Genomic DNA, 13,156 nt, shown 5'->3' on the forward strand with positions numbered 1-13,156 from the left:
GTTCCCGATACTCGAACAACGCACATCACTCGATCCATCGTCGCCTTGACCAATCGCGTCAGTTTATCCGGAAATCCGTACTCGTGCATAATCTGCCATAGCTGATCTCGATCGATTGTGTCGTATGCGGATTTGAAATCGATGAACAAATGATGTGTCGGCACATTGTATTCGCGGCATTTCTGCAGAACCTACCGAATCGCGAAAATTTGGTCCGTGGTAGCGCGGGCACCCATGAATCCCGCCTGGTATTGCCCCACGAACTCTCTTGCAAATGGTGACAGGCGGCGGCACAGAATTTGGGAGAGTACCTTGTAGGCGGCGCTCAACAGTGTGATCGCGCGGTAGTTGCAGCAATCCAACTTGTCGCCCTTTTTGTTGATTGGGCATACGACACCTTCCATCCACTTCTTCTTCTTCTTCGCATTTCAAGCTTATTGCATATCGCATATTAGCTTATTGCGTGCTCTCAACTTAGTGTTGTAGATGCACTTCCACAGTTATTAATTGAGAGCTTTCGATGCCTGTACCATTTTTGCATTATTATAATTGTGTGGCAAGTCCAATCATACTTCTATGCCCAGGGAAGTCGAGAAATTTTCCAACCCGAAAAATTCCTAGACCGGACCGGGAATTGAACCCAGCCACCTCCAGCATGGTCTTGCTTTGTAGCTGCGCCTTTACCGACTGAGCTAAGGGAGGTCCTCATCCATCCACCTTCCATCCACTCCTCCGGTAATATCTCCTCCTCCCAAATCTTGGCAATTACCCAGTGCAGCGCTCTAGCCAGTGCTTCACCACCGTATTTTAATAGCTCACTTGGTAGTAGATCTACACCAGTTGCTTTGTTGTTCTTCAGCCGACCGATCTCCTCCTCAACTTCTTGAAGATCAGTGGCCGGTAGCCTGTCGCCTTCTGCGCGTGCTCCAAGGTCTGTTGCCGTGCCACCTTCGGTTTCTGCTGCTTCACCGTTGAGGTGCTCGTCATAGTACTGCTTCCACCTCTCAATCACCTCACACTCGTTCGTGAGAAGGTTACTGTCCAAGTCCTTGCACATATCAGCTTGCGGCACGTAGCCTTTGCGCGAACTATTTAGCTTCTCGTAGAACTTCCGTGTGTCGTTTACGCGGTACAGATTTTCCATCGCCTCGCGATCTCGGTCTTCCTGCTGACGCTTCTTCCTTCGGAAAACCGAGTTTTGTCTGTTCCGCGCTTGTCTGTATCGCTCCACATTTAATCTAGTGCGGTGTCGCAGCATTCTCGCCCGTGCTGCATTCTTCTCCTCTACTAACAGTTTGCATTCGCCGTCAAACCAGTCATTTCTTCGGTCCGGGATTGCAGTACCTAGTGCCGCTGCAGCAGTACTATTTATGGCTGAACGGATGTCCCTCCTGCCATCTTCAAGAGAAGCTGCGCCAAGCTGCTCTTCCGTGGGTAGTGCAACTTCCAGCTGCTGTGCGTAGTCCTAGGCAACTCCGGTGTCCCGTAGTTGCTCAATGTTGGGTCGCGGTGTTCGACTTCGACGGGTGTTATGCACCGTCGAGAGTTTTGAGCGCATGCATACTGCAACTAGGTAGTGGTTCGAATCTTTGTTCGCAATGCGGTACGTGCGGACGTTGATAATGTCGGAGAAGAATTTCCCGTCGATTAGAACGTGATCGATTTGCTCAGATGATCTCCATGAGGCTTTGTGGATATCCTTAAAAATATATACAGGTAGCATAATCATAACAATTTAGGAGCAGTGGAATATTACTCACCTTTCACAACAACGAATCTCACTCGATCGATTAATGTAATTCAGTCAGTCTACGCTTAAATGTTGCGAACAGTAGAGTTGAAGTCGAAGAGGATGTAGACTTCGTTGAATCTAACTGACATGAAGCGGACAGGATCGTGAAGGCCATACAAGGAGTTCCGGGGCTCAAACAGCAAAAAGTTTCGTTGGCGAAGCAATCGTTCAGGATCGTATAGGTTAAGTTGACCAAGTATATCCGGTGCGTCAGTTTCTCCTGTGAGAATTTTAGCTACAAACACCGTTTGGGCATCATTCCGTCTCTGATCAAGCGTCTGCAGTCCCAATCATCTGCTTCGATCGTCATATTGTGGTAGGGCGTAGGACATACCTGACAAATTTTCTCTGAATTGCTTCGATGCTACCAGTCCAGGTTGACTGGTACGGGCACCATCCTACAGAGTTGTATTCCAGAATCAATCGCACCAGAGTGCAGTACAGAGACCGGAGGCAGAGAGGATTGGTAAATTCGCAGGCTATTTTGATCATGAATTCCAGCTGTCAGTTCATTCTACAGATAACATAGTTTAGAGCGATCTGAATCCAAGATGACGCCAAGATCACCGACGTACGATGAAACGATATAATGTTACGTTTGTGGATGCTCAATGTCAGCATGATTCGGGTGCACCAATCAGCAAAACTATTCAGCAGCAGTTGTAGAGCATAGAAGTCCTCCATACGTTTAATGATCATGCATATGTTGACGTCATCAGCGTAAAACAAACGGCAGTCAGATGGTAGTACGAGGGAAAGCTCGTTGATAAATAGTGAGAATAACAAAGGACTCGGGTGGCTGCCTTGTGGCACGTCAGATAAGTTTAAAAATTGTTCCGGAGATTTCAATCCGATATTAACGGTGAGGTTACGATCCAAAGCAGCTAACAAGATCCACAGAGACATCAATTCTTCCTAGACGTTTCAGTAGTATTCCCTGGTTAACTCTATCGAAAGCTGATTTCAAATCAGTGTATGCGGTGTCGATCTGAGTACCAGCATCAATGTTGCGTATAAGGAAGGCGACCTCGGCGTAGTGGTTAGCATCCATACCTCTCACGTCAAAGTCACGAGTTCAAATCGCACCCCGGACTAGCCACGAATGACCCAAGAGCGTTTAAGTGACTATAACAATAATAATAAAAAAAATGTTGCGTATGCAAAATAAAGCAAACTGGACGAGATTTGTAGATGTTGATCTTGTGGGGTAGAAACCGTGCTGGTCCGTAGAAATGTTATTCTTACAGGGAAAATGGCTCTAATGTTGGCCTATGGATCTAAGATTGGGTCCATCGCTGAAAATCTGATATTTATCAATTTTATCTAGATGAACGCGTCATTGGGACGGTACTAATGGATATTTTTGAACGCTATTAAAAATTTAGTCGTTTACTGAATTTATGTATGGGCCCAAATTAGGGGCATTAAGACCGACATTACATCCATTTCCCCTACATCATTTATTATGATTTCACATACCGATGAACAAGCACACAGCGAAGTTATTCTTCTGTATTTCTCGATGTTCTGTTGAACCCCTCTTTTAAACAATGGGGACATGACTAACGTTTTCCAGCTTGTGGGAAAACTACGCTTCCATAATGATATGTTAAAAAGTGTCATAAGAGGAAAACAAACTCTTCACCGCATTTTTTTCAGGATGCATGGTGGTATGTCATCTGGACTGGACACAGAGTATTTCAATTTATTTATTGCGGAGTCCACTTGATTCGACGTGATCGCAATGCTTCTCGGAGAACAGGTTTATCTCTACAAGCTTCTGTGATTTAACGTGCAGACGACGTATATAGAATCATTGAATGACCTTCCGAAGCGGAAGTAGCGACTTCATTGCCCAGAAACACCTCAATGGGTAACCCATTTGTCGTATTTTCAAGATTGTCTTTGCTCAACTCCGTAATGTGACTTTTCTTCACTGAAATAGTTTACAGAATGATCTGCTCAAACTCCTTTCGTGTTCACGTTCTTTCAACTTTCCCTCTAACGCGCCTTTTTTTTAACTCGGAATCCGGTCAGAGTTTGCGTTTAGATGCTTTGATGCAAGTCCAATAGCTGTTGTAAAGCTTCCCGTTAGTGTGCGTTCATTAGCACACTAAATATAAAATACCATTATGCTTACTGAATTATTTATTTCCTTTTCTGCAAAAGTAACATCATTAAGGTCAACAACTTATTTGTATTTATCTTTCACAGAGATAAAATACATCAATTATAACTGTTAATTCCAATGTATAACTCGATTATCTTATTACAGGTATACCTTGATATAACGTAACTGTCATTTTTTAATTTCATCGTTGAATTCTCGCAAACAACAATTCAACCACACAAATTAACATTACGATTAAATAGGGGATTGTCTCACCTGTCCGGTAGTATTGTTACTTTGCGTGCTTGAATTGTTGCTTGTGAGAAATCGTCGATGGAAGTGAAAAGTGACAGTTACGTTATATCGAGGTATATCTGTATGAATTTCATATTTGGATTGTTGTAACTATGTATAAAACTTTGGTACATGCCAGAAATATATTTATTTGTATTATTATGTTTTATCAATTTTATTTAGATTTGACTATAACTTGATAAGTTCAGATAACAACGTGGCCTATATATAAAGCAAACGTTTTAGTGTTTCAATAATATTTTTTTACATCTCTAAACAATAAATGATCGTCTGTTCGTCTCGGTTCCTACACCAGTCTCTTTCCGTTTAGGGTTGACAAATTTCCAAAAATGTCGTGGATGTCTGCTTAGATTTTCCTGACTTTGTTTGCAGTAGCATTTCTAGATAGAGCTGGAATTAGGGCGTAACAGCAAGCAAAAATTTTTCCCTAGATTTGTTTTCCGTCGATCTTGTTTTCCGTGCTGAGCACCAATGCTACCGACGCCAGGGATGCAGCTCCCACACCTGGACCCTACCTATCGACCCATCAACTCATGAATCGGGGATCAACGCCTTTACAGAGATGTTATGCCTCAGAACACTCCGGCGGCGCCAACTGGGATTGAACCCAGGTCTGCATTGTTGAAAGGTAATCACGCTTACCACTACACTACCGGTGCCGCTATCCGTGGATGATCTTGAAACAAGGAAAAAATGAGTCAGTTAGTCTATCATCAATGTGATTCCTAATCTTCTATTCGTTGTTCCCTAGTTTAAAGTGGTTAAGACTAGGGTTCTGATGCATGGTCATTATCGGTGTCATTCCTTAATTTTGCTGCTAATGAACTCAATTTTAACTGACAAAGGGGCGTGATTTTGGAGGGTGTTCCAACACTCCGAAGAGTACAAATAGTGGGACCTTTCAATTAGAGTCGGATCCTTGCAATAAATGCAAGAATTGCAACTGTAAAAAAACGAATGCCTCATAATTTCTCAATAATTATGGAGTAATACGACATGCACTAAACTAAGGACAGGAGATATACTACAATAGATCAAATAACTGGTCTCTGTGGTGTTAGGTCCCCAACAGAGGAAAAAACTCAATGATCATCATTGATGACATCTTCTGAGGATGGCAGTAAGTTGTCTTGTCTCATTATTCAAAAATGGGCAATTGCATATTCGTAATCTGCATTGCAATTGGATCCGAAATCCAAAATTTCATAAATTTTTTAGAGCTGTCACTTTTTTAATAAGTTAGTCAAACTAGTCAGTCAGACTACATTTCCAAAAATCACCATCTTAGCGCCCCTCGGTGGTACTTTGTATGGGCTGTCAATATGTTAGTTCTATTTATGTCAAACAGTGATGTGGTTATTTTGCTATAAATCTTGATTTTTAAAATGTAGATGGAAGTAAAAAAATATTGTTGTGCTCAGAAAACGTGGTCCAGATGATGTATATTAGCCAATATATTTGCAAAATTAAAGAACCCAATTAAATGATTATTTCGAAGAAAAAACTCAATAACCTTTGATCACCGGTCATCTTCCAAGCTTGGTAGAAACCCCTTGGCGAAACCCCTCCGGAATTGCCTCCCATTTCACTGACTGAGATAGCGTTTTCACTGGCGTATGGTCCGTACAGTTGCCATTTTTTAGTTGCCTAACAAATGGATCGCGATGTAGATGACGGTGTTGGCAATGATGATGGTCGTAAGATAACGAAGTACCACCGCGGCGGCAAAACAGGTACCTGTCCGTCGCGCAAAATCTCCTCCACGAGCCAGATAATGAATGGCAAACGGGATCTTCGCAGGCGGGTACTTGGGCTCTATCAAATATGTGTAGCACAGACGTTTGGACGTTTCTTGTTATATGTGTACGGGCACGCTCGGGATGGCTTTCAGATCAGCGCTGACTGCTGCCGTGCTGCTGCTGCTGCTGAGGGATACTTATCGTTATGTTGATTTAAAACGCGTTTCAATAGCGAAAGTTTACGAAATCGTTAATGGAACCTGGCTTTCTATGTTTGGAACGCGATTGAAGAACGGGACTAGTTTGGAGTCGCAGCTGAGATCGTTTCAATGGAGCTTTTTTTTTGTCGTACTCGATCACCCAGCGGAGCGTTTGGGTCATTCACCCGAGGTTGGCGAGTTGTGTGTGATTGCATGGGAAATATGATTTTTTTTTTTGGTAATAAAAACTGCACAGAGGTTATATCACGATCCTTAAGCTGCAATATTGTTTACAAAAAAATAACGTACAATTAATCCCTGAAGACAGAAATATAAACGATACTTGAAAACTCACACCTTGTACTTAAAATGATCATAATTGTCAATAAACCTGCATGCTCTGGACCAATAAACTATTGAAAATGAGCAGTAGTCTAGTGCAGTGGTGCTCATCCAATAGCCCGTGGGTCACAACCGGCCCAACGAGTGAGTTTGTGTAGCCCACATAATGCTGTCAAAGATGTTTTATAATTTCATGATAGTCATTATGCCCACAATCAACTTTTTCTCATAATTTTCCTTTTGATTGTCTAGGAACACAACCAATATTCTGTATGTATTATGTCTAAATTCGGTTGAAATCCTCCATAAAATTGTATTGGTAGTAGTATTGGTACTCAGTATGGAAAACAAGATCGACGGAAAACAAATCAAGGAAAAAAAAACCTGTGAACTATTGACAATGTGTTTAATTTGAACAATTCATAAACAAAAATATATATGATTTTTGATGTAGGAACAACATTATTGTCTTCCAACGAAACCCCACAAATTTGATTAAAAAAAAGAAACACAGGCGATACCTCAAATTTGACTAATCTCGTTTGTCAACATAACAAAACAGATGTTCATAACCAATGTTTTCATGTCCGCAAATGCTTTCACTTTCACATAAAAAATCCAAACAAAACTCATAATCAAATTTCAATCGTTTGGAAAGAAAGCGCAAAAATTGTCAGCCCAAAAGCGTGCGCGCGTGCCATCGCATCGTTTTTCACCGGTGGCCAAAAAGAGCGTCGCCAGCTTCCGCAGCACGCCAGCACCTCTCTACCTGTGCCAGCGAGTAGTAGTCGATGCATTCACTGCTCAACCGCTGCTGATTGCTACATTTTTCTCCAATTTAGTTCAATCGGCTCCACCACCACTCGTTTTGGTGCCTGTGTGAAACGCAACCTGCCTTCGGATGCACATTTCTTTTCGCTGTTGATTGCATGCACCATTTGCTACATGCGGAGAAGACGTGTGAGACCCGTTCTCACATTGGTAGGTAGTTAGGTGGGCAGGCATGTGCTGCTACTGCTGCAGATGCAGAGGAACGAAATCTGAAATCGGAAATCTGGGAAAAGTGAGCCTGAATGGGCAATCATGCGGCCTAATGCCGTTGCCCCTGTGCTCCCAATCATGCGGCAGCGCGGGTCTGTCTAAGACAACACCGATTTCAAGGGAAAATTCGATCAATCAAGAAGCACTCCCATATTAATAGTAAACTGCATGTTAATTATTTCCACTAAGTTTGGTTAGTATTTTAGATAAGAGGAACCGGTCTTGAAGCATAGCATTAGAGGCATGATCCTTAGCTTTAAATCTTAATTAATTGCAACGTTTTAGATTCAAACCACACACGTTGTGGCAAGACGTAAAACTGGGACGTTATTGGCAAGAAGAAGCGAAAATAGATTTTTAAAGGGAAGGTCTTGTCAAAAACTACTCATGTCATAAAAGCAATAATATCTCACCTACCAACCAACGTCTCAAAGTCGTTATTTCGTTCGTCTTGATGCAGACATCACGAAGTAACTGGAGCGATAACATTAGAGAAGCTGTCAGTTTCACCTTGGAATCAGTATCGTCGGGGCGAGTCGTGCCCACCAAACCTGTCACTGCAACCTTGCCTGTCTGATGGTGTCAAAGACCTGCCCGATTGCGTCCAGTGGAGTATGTAGCTGCAAAAAAATCACGATCATGGATGATCGAACAGCACGGCACTGCTGAGTAGGTAACGTGCATTAGGCCGGCTTCGTTATCCCAAATCCGTGTTCAATGTCCATGTGAGCATCATGCGCTCGTTTACAACCTTCGCTGCTCTCTACGCTATATTGATCCCGAACCAGCTTGCCAATGGTTGCTGAGGAGCCAACAGAAAAGAAAAACGGTTTGAGACACTTTCTCCACTTTTCGCGTCGGTGGTTTTATTGATACTGCCAATAAATACACATCTATTGATCCATATTTGCCCCGCCGGTACCGATTCCTTCCGTTGTTAGCTGCATGTCATCCTATACCTACTATATAGCATGTTGGTGCAAAAAGCACCGGTTATAAGTTAATCTGCAGGAGAAGAAGGAATTTTCCAAACTGCACCTCTTTTTACGCACTGAAATAAAAGCGAAAACAAGACTTGACCACTTTCTTTCGAAACTCAAGTTAGTTTACTATGGCAGCTATGGTCCGATCGAGTGGATTGCATCGACGTCGATGACTTGTGGAGCGTACAATAATGCAACCAGGCAATGCCAGTACCACAGTTTGTTTTTATATTTACCGAAGATGCAGCTAGAGATATTTTTACGACACTTATTAGTGGGATGTGGCGAGAAACGGTCAATTAAAAGTTGCTAACAGCGATGAACCGAGATAAGTAGGATGGACACTGTGATAATTTGTTTGGCAACATAATTCACATTGAGTTTAGTTATCTTAGCGTTTTTTTTTTGTTTCACAGATAGGGTTACGGGATGTAATGTCAGTCTAGCCCCTCGACCTATCATAGGGTTCAGGAAAAGAAATCAGGATATTTTTAATAACACACTTTTTTAAGGAACGGTGCAGGGATGCTTGAATAAATATTCTAAATAAATATCGGTCGACACCGGATGTTAGCATAGCAAGCGGAGGGAGGGGCATTTGTGAAACTACCATTTTAAAAAAAATGCTTTAATTATCGGGAATAAGTTAACCTTGAGTAAAGGGAACGCTTTTTGAAAATACGCAAATTTTTATTATTTTTAATCACACTTTGGGGATTTTCAAAATCAGCTTTCGCTGATTTTTTAGATAAAAGGATCAAAGATTCAGCGTGATTTAATTCGGCACATGCCTTGATAGCACTTTTTTAAGCTTATTTGGCTACAAAATTCCTTAATGGGTCTAACATTTATGCTTTTACTTGATTTTACCTAATCAAAAACATTCCACATGTTTCGTTTCCATTGGCAGCTAATTACAATACTTTTTACATAATAAATCCCCAACGTCTCAAACAGCTTCATTTCACGCATGCCTAACTTGCATTTTGACGCATACTCAATAAATTGACAGCTCGCCCCACACTAATGTACTGCCGTACAGTTAAGATGGTGGTTTGAGCCAATCTTATTAATTTAAAATAGTACCACTACAACAAAATTGATGACATTTTGGATTTGGCCTCCATTTTTCACAGCTTACAGACGTGCAATTATTTCAATACAGGTCGGACTCGATTGTCCGGAGTATCGATTTTTTTTCACTCCGGATAATCAAATCCTCCGGATAATCGAATCACAAGGAAAAAAAAAATTAAAAATCTGCGCCTCCTCTTAACGATTGTTAAAATAAGCATATTGCATATTATAATACAAAATTATTTCAAATGTCTGCATTTTATTATATTATTATTATTATTTTATTAGTTTTTAACTAAAAAAAAAATACTCCGGATAATCGAGTCTAAAATTCCGGATAATCGAATCCCAGATAATCGAGTCTCCGCATAATCGAGTCTCCAGATAATCGAGTTCGACCTGTTATCATATTGTATATTATGATACTAAATTATTTCAAATGTCTGATAAAAACTAAAAAAAAAACGCAAAAAAAGAATACTCCGGATAATCGAGTCTAAAATTCCGGATAATCGAACCTCGGATAATCGAGACTCCGGATAATCAAGTCTCCGGATAATCGAGTCCGACCTGTACTACTAAGGAACCCAATCGACATTATTCTCAACAATTATGTCTTATTGAGCTTTTTATTTACGATACTCTTCGTTAAAACTAGGGCATTTCAATAATTTTGAAAAATAAATCAGAACTGCATACAGTGTCATGAAAATTATGACATGTCCTGCTAAATCAAGACGGATGGTATCCCTAGCCTATCAAGCAAATAACTCATTCATTCAGCAATAATACACAAAAGCAATGAAAAACTAATATCACATCTGCTGTAATTGATCGATGAATTAATCGCTAAATGATTTTCCTATTTTTGGGACAAATTTATTTCATTTATTGCTCATTTTGACGTAGGACTACGTCTGTGATTTCTATATGGGGGTACACTTAGTGAAACCCGAAAATGGAAAATGTAACAAAATTATGAAAGATTTTGAACGTTACTTACTCAGCTGCCCAGCCTCAGCTGACTTAATAATTTTTCAAAATATCACTGTTGAAATAGGATTTTCTGCACCGTCTTCTGGAATCTTCCGATCCGTTAATTTCCAACATGAGGGAACTACCGAAAAACAAAAGTGAGGTATGGTCCGAGGATGCTCTGCAACTTTTGGCCATCACAGATGACAACGGCGAGAACAGTGATATCGACGAAGAGGAAACTGTAAGCGCTCTTTGAGATTCGTACAATTTGAATCGGAACGTAATAAACATTAAACATGAATGATTTTGGTATTGTTTATTGACAAAATCGAAAAATATTTAAAGGACATAAGCGATTCAGTCAAGGGTCATTTGGGGTGGTCTGGTTATGATCCCGAGTCATTTTGTTAGTCACTATAAATAACCCAGGTTGCTTGGTTATCCATTTGTATGCCTCTTTTCACACCTACTCGATAGCAGTCCCGTGGTTTTACAAAATCGCCATTTCGAATTCTGAAAAGTGACAAGATTCAATGCAAGTATTTCGGTTAAGGGTCACGTGGGGGCGGTCTGGTTTCTTCACCATTTCATTGCATTTTCTTGTACTTTCAATTGCTCAAGGAATGGCCTGCTCGTTTTTGCCCGTTTAGAAGTTATTGGTATTGGAAGTTGGGCAATTCTCAACCAAAAAATGTAAATAACTTTTCAAATATTAATGATAGCAATTTGCAGTCTTGTAAAAAGATATGTAATTTGATATTTCTAACATCTTTGCACAACATGCCAAGCATGTAGAAATATTGTAGAAAAAGTTACAGATACAAAATTGATTTTAACGATGTCTCCACAAAAAAAAACTTTATATCTCAGCAGTTATAAGAACTAGAAAGTTATAGTCTTCAGCAAAGTTGTTCACAGTAATATTTTCTACAGCTTTGCCCTGCACAATTATTTTGTATCTCATCATATTAAAAAAATAAATTTAGCATCTCACTTTTAGGTGGATTAATCTTTAATTTTCTTTTACCATAAGAAGGAGTGTTGTATTTCGAGAAACTTCTCACAAGACACTTAGTACCTGTAATCTACCATTTCAGCGTAAATAAAAAAGCGCGTGTTTTGATACCCTTGGCACCACTGTGCGACGGTACCCGAGCAAAGCTGAAGATCAAATTGAAATCAAAATTTGCTGTTATGATGTAACTTATTTTGAATACTCCAGTTGATCTCATTTTGGTTGACTTAACGGTTAACACAGCAAAAATGAGAGCACAATGTTACACTGTTGAATCAAACGGAAAATTAATCCTGCTATCAATGAAATCAATTTGATTACTGATTTTGCATTCATGTTGTTTAACTGAATACGGGCCTGGTGTAAATGGTTAGCATTCATGCTTTCTACGCTGAAAGACTTGAGCTCAAATCTCATCCCGGGCAAAATACTAACGACCTAAAATTTGTTATACAAAACAAATAAACCATAATCGTTAGTTCAACAACAGATGAACTTAAATTAAATTTTAAACAAGACGTTAACAGCAGAACTTCAATTAAGTTAAGTTGTTTTTATTCAAAATGTATTGACTGTATAATGAAAGCACAATATGATATCACACTTCTGTCACGGAAATTGAAATCAAAATTAGTTTTCATTATGATAGGAACTGCAAACTTTAAAATCGATTTGCTTTCATTTTGTTAACCGACTTTGCTCGGGTAATGTGTGCTTGCGTGGGCGTGCGTTGAATTCCTAAAAATAATCGGGAGAAGTTATTGTTTACAAAAGCTGTTACGTCTAATTCCAGCTCTATCTAGATATGTTTAAATCTTACATACCATGTACTTTTAGTTACATACATGTACTTAACATTGGGGATGCAATTTCTAAAACCAAAGTCGGTCGCGACATGAAAGTGGTCCGATTTTGATCCAGAGATGATCGACTTATTTCTTAATACGCCAATCGATAGGAATTTTGTCTAGAAATCTGATAAAATTAAGACTTAATTGTTTTTTTTTTTTTCAAAATGTCACTATTGAAAATTTCAAGAATGGGCAATTGTTGCTATGATAATTGAAATTATCACCGAATGCCTGCGAAAAGCGATTTCCCTTACATAGATTTCAAAGTTGGATTCCATTCAGTCTCACCAAACGGTGTTTATTCATTCACCGCGTGGTGAGGCTGCCTGCAAGCAGCGCGCTGCAGCCCACATGAGCATCCATAGAAGGAGGAAGAAGCCGCACCGCTATTGATCGGAATCAGTAGCTCTTCGTGAGTCGCCATACAAAAGAGTATAAACAGAGAGAACCCTGCTCAAATTCCTATTCCTACACAAAACACAAGCACATGTTTAAGTTAACTAAGAAGATTTATTATATAAGTTCACGTAGTCCTACGTCACCATTGCGTACAACCCCATAGAGCTGTCCCTTGTAGTGTTTGAAGAAAAAATTGAGTGAAATTTCCATATTATTCCCTGTATTTTTCAATTTCTACACGGCCAATGAGATCAACTCAAATTTGAATTCAGTTTACTCATAAATAGCAAAAAGTGCAGGTACTCAGCTACGAG

The sequence above is a fragment of the Ochlerotatus camptorhynchus genome, unplaced genomic scaffold (genome assembly GCF_037179485.1).
Source record: "Ochlerotatus camptorhynchus isolate MF236.1 unplaced genomic scaffold, CSIRO-AGI_Acam_v1.1 ptg000130l, whole genome shotgun sequence".
Taxonomy (NCBI): domain Eukaryota; kingdom Metazoa; phylum Arthropoda; class Insecta; order Diptera; family Culicidae; genus Ochlerotatus; species Ochlerotatus camptorhynchus.